This window comes from Oncorhynchus kisutch, linkage group LG30 (genome assembly GCF_002021735.2).
Source record: "Oncorhynchus kisutch isolate 150728-3 linkage group LG30, Okis_V2, whole genome shotgun sequence".
NCBI classification, from domain to species: Eukaryota; Metazoa; Chordata; class Actinopteri; order Salmoniformes; family Salmonidae; genus Oncorhynchus; species Oncorhynchus kisutch.
The window spans coordinates 42,958,329-42,966,935 of record NC_034203.2 but is presented as its reverse complement, the minus strand read 5'-3'; positions in this window follow the sequence as shown (position 1 = coordinate 42,966,935).

The window sequence follows — 8,607 nt, the reverse complement described above, 5'->3', positions numbered from 1 at the left end:
TGTGCTGGGCTGGAATAAAAGTTTGAACACCATGTGGATGGCTGTCCAGAACAGAAGTTGAATACCCCTGATACACTATTAATAACTGGCATTAGTAAACTGGCATAATAAAACTGGCATTGTACATATTTGACGTATTTTGGCAGGGCCGGGAGGATTCGGAATGGAAGTCTTGATCCAATACATTTTAAGGACGTGACTCAGGGCTCCATTCAATCCGTAGCGTGGAAGATCTGCATTGTAGTGCGACTGACATTTAAAGGCAATGTCGCCGGAGACTGAATTCACGGTAAACGCTGCATATATCGGCTCAATAGGAAATGTCCCTTTAGATGTCAACCCGTGGTACAACGCAGATCTTCTGGTCTATGGATTGAATCGAGCCCCTAGTCTGTAGTTTCATCACCACAGACAGGAGACACCCCAACACCTTGGCTCATGTCAGCATTTTTTTTAACATGATTTCATCCATTAAAATGTCACAGCCAGTAAAAATCTATATCTGGAAATGAAATGTCACAAGCTGTGGCATGGATCCACAAGACAACTGAGCTGAGCTCGGTTCACTCACATCTTATTTTCCAGGACCCATATTTTGCTCTAAATTTATTACAGTGGCCAATAAAGGCAACGTGAGGACCTCATGATGGACTAATATGGTGAAAATAATGTGCTGGTCTGCATCGGATCTCTGTGTGTTCCACAGTATAGGTCAGGGGTACTCAAATTATATTTTAAATGGTCCAGTCATACAAATGCCCCCCCCCCCCCCCCCCCCCGCCCACATAAGACGTGACATTTAGTCACGTCTTGTGTTTTTTCATGTGATATCTGAGAGTCTCAATAACAAAATCAATGGGCTTAAAAACGTTAGCTGACATGGGCTTACTGATCAACTGTCATAAATAAACTTGCTATTTAATCAACTGTCATAAATACCTCCCTTTGACTGACACAACAAGAGGAAAAACTGCAAATTATGAAATTGCAGCTTGTGCATTCCACAATTAAAAACTTCAAGGGTAAGTTGAAAGCCTGACTGAGTTCCTTAAAAAACAAATAAATATATACTATAATTTGTTTTGTCGGGACCTGTTGTCCATAATGACCCCGTTCTGGGTGTGGATGGGGACCGCAGTCCACCTGTTGAGGATGGCTGGTATAGGTTATGAGGTTTTCACTTTTCAGCATGCAGTATGACGTCAATGGAGGGGCCAAATGTAATATTAAGGTCATGCATACAAGAAGTAGTCAACCCAGTCTGTGACCTTCTCCGCGGCCAATGGCCATGTTCTGAAACTGAGTGTCAGAAATACATGCAGCCTAAAGTTGTTTAGGATTGTTTTATGACCCTCCGTCATAGAGATGGTATCAAACCACAGCTGCTGAGCTGTTCTTCAAACTCCATTTTGATCCCATACAGTCGATGGCAGAGATACAGGAAGTACACCAAAGCAACGGATCGTTTAATCTGTAACCTTTGAAGTTAGTCTTGTAGCTGTTCAGAGCTGAAGATGTATGGAAATTGCATAGAGGAGATTCTTGTGATGCTGAAAACTAAAATAAATATATTGTGTTGTTGCATTCTAAGACTAAGGCACTGCATCTCAGTGCTTGAGGTGTGACTGCTGACCCTGGTTCAATTCCTGGTTGTATCACAACTTGCTGTGATTGGGAGTCCCATAGGGCGGCTCACAATTGGCCCAGTGTCGCCGTCGTTGTAATTAATAATTTGTTCTTATCTGACTTGCCTGGATAAATACATAAAACATTGCTGATATTGTTGTCTTTCCCAGGCACCACTTTTAAGGAACCTGTATGTTTTAGTTCAGTCCCAAGGATCTCACCTACAGGAGAGTTTATTTATTGTTAATTCCCACTGCGTTTACAAATAGCCTTGACCTCTACAGCAGCTGTTACATCTGGGATGACTGAAGACCTGATGAAAATAGCCTCTACTTTATAATTGAGCTATTTATCCCATGAACAGGGCCATGAGGTAAGGGAATTGGATTTAACTTTAACTACAATCATCTCAATACTATATTTTACTCAATTTGCTTGATCGGAATCGGGTTTATGTTCATTAGGTACACCCCAGTAAAACATGAAATAAATAAGACTAGTAAGTGTTATTAAGGGAACAGGGTTGACCGTAACATTTGAGGTTTTAATCTTAAAACGGCCGTAAATCCCCTTCTGACAGGGGGAATGGAAGATTGTTGTGTACAGCAGGGAAGGGAAATTGAATGCAGTGGCTTGTATTCATGGATGCTAAAAAAAATGTACAATTCGAAAAACATTCAAAATAACGTATTTTTCATCTCTGTGTGTCATAAATTTCCTTCAATTCGCAAGGGGCTGAATGTATCTCACCGGAGAAGGCATCCGAGCGAAGAAAAAATTGCCCCTCTGTCTCAGTATGTGTAGCCTAACTATCTGATGTGGTCTGGTCAAAAAGAGTATGATATTGTTGCTGCTGTTGCCAGCGAGCATTCGGCCTCCTTTGATAAAAAATAGTATAAAATATTAGCCAATCAACGTTGAGCTAAACTGAGTGAGCTCAGCTATGAATGGTCCTGGCGCACCAAAAAGCAATTGTCAAGAGAAGCCAGTTTGGATTTGGCTTCAAACCAATCACATTACCAGCATCCAGAAATGTAATTGACAGAAAAAACATTTAATTGTTACATCTCGTTGTGTTGTTGTCCTCTGGTGGCTAAAATTGTCACTTTCCTAAATTAGCCATGGATGGAGATGGGGATTTGGACTTGTGGTTTTACTTCATTCTCCGTGCTGGCCAATGATTATAATGGCAATTCTGATCCAAACATTAATTCATACATTGTGCTCTAGTGAGCAAGCTTTTTAGCCAGGTAGCCTAGGACAACAAAAGCTAAAAGTATAGACTGTTTAGGCAACATGAAAGAGGAGGATGTCACACACGCACACACACAGAAATATTCACGATGGACAGTCACATCATATGTAGTTTACATTGATAGGACACATTTTTTGGGGGGTATATTTTAGTTGTCACTCTATTAGACGAAGCATTATGTGATTAGATGTTGAAATGGTGCTGGAAGAGTGGAGGCAGCGATTGTTTTCTTTGCAGCTTGTGGTAACTCTCCGTGGTTCTAAATCGTGGTTCTAAATTAATAGTGGTTCTAAATCAATAGTGGTTCTAAATCAATAGTTGTTCTAAATCAATAGTTTCATTGTCCAAAAATGACGTAAACATTAACTTGCTTGACCATAGTGGAGATCATGTAACTGTTACATGTAAATGATTTGTGGACTTCACCTGACAGATGTTGCTCTCCGGTTTTGTGATGAAACAAAGGTATTGTAGAAAAAGGCCCGTGGAGTTGGTGGAAGAATCCTTTAATTCATGGCTTAGCTGGGCCAGGGGCGCTTTAATCAGGTCAGGCGGAAATGTCCGACAGATCTCAACTCATTAAAAGGAGGAAATCATCATCGCCCCGATCTCGCTGCTTTCTCTTCCTTTACTCCATCTAATCCAGGCGTTCTGTGCGTCCATGAATCCACCACACACTACCCAGTAAATATACCACTTTATGGTTAAAGTACTTCCTGCCTCAGTCTCATCCATTCCTCACCTGACCCGTGACCACCTGTTCACCTTCACTGTCAGCCATCCTACCTCTCCAGCTACCCAAAACAGATTCCACTAATCTTTCAGGTGTGGTTGAATTGATTCTGCCACTGTGGCTTCTTATTGTCTCTGCCTTTAGGCCTAAATACAGGTTCACGGGGTCAAGGCATGTGAACTAACAGGTTATAGAGCATCGCTACTGACTGAAGGCAAAGACTATCTATGGGTTAACAGTGTTGACATGTAATGCTTGACATGCTCAGTTTTCCACCACAAAACACCAGAAAATGGCCAAATGACTAGAACCAGCTCACCTGCTTATACACTGATTCAGATGTTCAATGTTTCTTCCAGAAATCATTTAAAATAATAGTTTCACCATATTAAACAAACAAGTTCAGTTCACGTAACGGGGGTTGACCTTAATGTGGGACAGACGTAAATGAATCACGTGAATTGAATAATCTTCAGAAATGACTTTTGTTGACGCAATAACAATAACGAGGCATTTACAATGATGGTGAAATGTTGGTTAAGTGGGTTAATATCAAGTTGGAAAAACATGACAAAGGACAAATTAAAATTGATAGAATTTTACGTTGTGCTCTATATTTAAGGCACTTCGTAAGAGATGGGGCCGTTTTGGGAAGGAGTTCAGCCGCTCTGTGATTGGTCCTGTTATCAGGCCTCGGGTTGCTCCTGCAGCCAGCAGTACACCTAACGTTGCTTCAAATCAAAGCAACAATTTACAGGGTAAAAGAGCTGGTGAGGAAGAAGTAGATCCAGTAGATATTGTAAGTGAACGTTTAAGAACACTACTATGCTTTCGTGAATACACTGAGAGCACAGCGGTCTAAAGTGGCGAGAGGCGCAGCAGTCTAAGGTTCTGCATCTCAGTGCATGAGGTGTAACTATAGTACCTGGTTCGAAGCCTGGCTGTATCACGTCTGGGCGGTGATTGGGCGGCGCACAATTGGCCCAGCGTCATCCGGGTTTGGCTGGAGTAGGTCGTTGTTGTAAATAATAATGTGTTCTTAACTGGCTTGCCTAGTTAAATAAAATAAAATTTAAAAAACACTTGCTCTTTCCATGACACAGACTGACCAGGTGAATCCAGGTGAAAACTATGATCCCTTATTGATGTCACCTGTTAAATACACTTCAATCAGTGTAGATGAAGGGGAGGAGACGGGTTATAGAAGCCTTGAGATGTGTATGAGACATGGACTATGTATGTGTGCCATTCAGAGGGTGACAGGGCAAGACAAAAGATTGAAGTGTCTTTAAACGGGGTATGGTAGTAGATGCCAGGCACACTGGTTTGGGTGTACATGGACACCTTGTAGAGTCCATGCCCTGAAGAATTGAGGGTTAAAGAGGGTGCAATGCATTAATAGGAAGGTGTTCCTAATGTTTTGTACACTCAATGTATATTCACTGATGCATCTAAGGGCCCTAAACAGGAAGGACAGATACTGCCTTTAGAGTCCTTGAGTTCAAATCAAATTTTATTTGTCACATGCACTGAATACAACAGGTGTAGACCTAAAAGTTAAATGCTTACTTACAGGCCCTTAACCAACAATGCAGTTTCAAGAAAATAGCTTTAAAAAAGGTAAGAGTTAAGAATTAAAGAGCAGTAGTAAATAACAATAGGGACCACAGGGACTATTGTGGTCTGCTTGAGACATGTTGGTATTACAGACTCAAACAGGGCGAGGTTGAAAATGTCAGTGAAGACACTTGCCATTTGGTCAACGGATGCTCAGAGTAGCTGTCCGGGTAATCCGTCTGGCCCTGCGGCCTTGTGAATGTTGACCTGTTTAAAGGTCTTACTCACATCGGCTGCGGAGAGCATGATCACACAGTCATCCAGAACAGCTGATGCTCTCATGCATGTTTCAGTGTTACTTGCCTCAAAGCGAGGATAGAAGTTATTTAGCTCATCTGGTAGGCTCGTGTCACTGGGCTGCTCTTGGCTGTGATTCCCTTTGTAGTCTGTAATAGTTTGCAAGTCCTGCCACATTCGACGAGTGACGGAGCCGGTGTAGTACGATTCGATCTTAGCCCTGTATTGATGCTTTGACTGTTTGATGGTTTGTCGGAGGGCATAGCGGGATTTCTTATTAGCTTCCGGGTTAGAGTCCCGCTCCTTGAAAGCGGCAGATCTACCCTTTAGCTCAGTGCGAATGTTGCCAGTAATCCATGGCTTCTGGTTGGAGTATGTACTGAACATACAGCCACTGTGGGGACGACGTCGTCGATGCACTTATTGATAGAGCCTGATGACTGATGTGGTGTATTCCATAATGGCATCGGAAGAATCCCGGAACATATTCTGTGCAAGCAAAACAGTCCTGTAGTTTAGCATCTGCTTCATCTGACCACTTTTTTTATAGATGGAGTCACTTGTGCTTCCTGCTTTAATTTTTGATTGTAAGCAGGAATCAGGAGGGTAGAATTATGGTCACCAAATGGAGGGCGAGGGAGTGCTTTGTACGTGTCTCTGTGTGTGGAGTAAAGGTGGTCTAGAATGTTTTCCCCCCTCTCTTTGCACATTTAACATGCTGATAGAAATGAGGTAAAACTGATTTAAGTTTCCCTGCATTGAAGTCCCAGGTCACAAGGAGCGTCGCCTCTAGATGAGCATTTTCCTGTTTTCTTATGGCGGAATACAGATCATTGAGTGTGGTTTTAGTGCCAGCATCGGTCTGTGGTGGTATGTAGACAGCTACGAAAAAAACAGATGAAAACTCTCTAGGTAGATAGTTTGGTCTACAGCTTATCATGAGATACTCTACCTCAGGCGAGCAAAGCCTCATGACTTCCTTAGATATCTTGCACCAGATGTTGTTTACATATATGCACAGGCCCGTGTCTTTCCAGAGGCTGCTGTTCTATCCTGCCGATAGCGTATATAACAGCTGTATGTTCTTTATGTCGTCGTTCTGCCACAACTCTGTGAAACAGATTTGAATGTCCCATCGGTACCATATACTGTACGTGCTTTCAATTCGTCTCATTTATTTCCCAGCGATTGAACGCTAGCTAGCAGAACGAAAGGCAAAGGCAGATTAGTCACTCGTCTCCTGATCCTCACAAGGCATCCTGATCTTCTTCCGCAAAATCTCAGTTTCCTTCTCCAGCGAATGATGTGGATCTGGGCCTGTGTCGAGTGTCCTTAGTATATCCCTACCCTACCCTCCGACTCTTTGAAGAAAAACGTTTTGTCTCATCTGAGGTGAGAAATCGCAGTTCTGATGTCCAGAAGCTCTTTTTGGGTCATAAGAGACGGTAGCAGCAACATTGTGTACAAAACAAGTTATGAACAATGCGAAAAAACTATCAAAATAGCATGGTTGGTTAAGAGCCGATAAGACGGCAGCCCCATGGCAATTACAATCAATAAGCCAAAAAGATAAGGGGTTAATAAGAACAGTGATTAAAAAAACTACAAGAGCTGCTGGAAGATGGCAGTGAAGGGACAACAGCTGTATACTTTTATTATTATCTTTATTTAACTAGACAAGTCAGTACAAATTCTTATTCACAATGACTGCCTAGGAACAGTGGGTTAACTGCCTTGTTCAAAACAACATATTTCTACCAGCCCAGGGATTTGATCTTGCAACTTTTCAGTTACTGGCCCAATGCTCTAACCACTAGGCTACCTGCCACCCCAAGAACCAGGAGAAGGGAGGAAAGTGTAATCACAAGGCTGATACTGGGACTAACAAGGCTCAACAGCACTTTGAAAATACAGTAGTAGGAAAAACATCAAAATGGGAAGTGTGCATTGATGTAGTCATAAAAAAAAACATAAAAAAATAGAAGATAAGGGGGTTAAAAATGTTTTAAATAGGGTCGTGGTGAAAAAAGTTACGCTTCCTATACTTTCATTCTTTGAAATCGCACAAGTTTGGTAAACTGTTAGGGAACTGTTTGAAAACATGCATATTAAGTACTTTAAAAAACATTCAAACATTTTCTCTACTGGAAGGAAGTGTGATCACTGCCAGGACGAGATACAAACTGTGGAACACATCCTATTTCAGTGTCAGCAGTATGGGAGGTTTAAGAAAGAATGGTATTGAGGAGCCAAGTTGAACTGAGTTGTTAATAAGTAAACCTTCAGGCGATGTTGCATTGACCGGTTTAATAAGGGTCTGGAGGAAGAACTGAGTTATCAATTTCATAGCCCACACCTAGTACAGGAGGTGGCGGTATTGCACCATTAACGTTGGATGCCAACCGCTGATAAATCCCACAAAATAGGATGACCTGTCCCAACGCAGACGCCGTAGTTGTACCAAAGATTTTTATAATTAACTCAAGATAGACCACTACCTTAATCATAGTGGGCAGAACAAGCAAGAAGTTGGGCAGAGCCAAGCACGATCTAGCGAGATCTTATTTGCGCGTTCTAGCATGTATTTGCATATTTCCCTTAGGGAACGTATAGATTTTAGGTGGGGGAAGAGGTTTTAGATTTCAGTTTGGGGCTGGTAGCCTCGTGGTTAGAGAGTTGGAACAGTAACCAAAAGGTTGCTGGATCAAACCCCCAAAGTAGAAATCTGTTCTTCCCCAGAATAAGGCAGTTAACTCACTGTTCCCCGGTAGGCTGTCATTGTAAATAAGAATTTGTTCTTAACTGACTTGCCTGGTTAAAATAAAAACAAGAACTATATTAATATATTTATATTTCCATTGCAAAACTACCATTCCAGTATTTTACTTGCTATATTGTATTTACTTTGCCATCTTGGCCTTTTTTTGCCTTTACCTCCCTTCTCACCTCATTTGCTCACATTGTATATAGACTTGTTTATACTGCATTATTGACTGTATGTTTGTTTTACTCCATGTGTAACTCTGTGTCGTTTTATCTGTCGAACTGCTTTGCTTTATCTTGGCCAGGTCGCAATTGTAAATGAGAACTTGTTCTCAACTTGCCTACCTGGTTAAATAAAGGTAAAATAAAATAAATA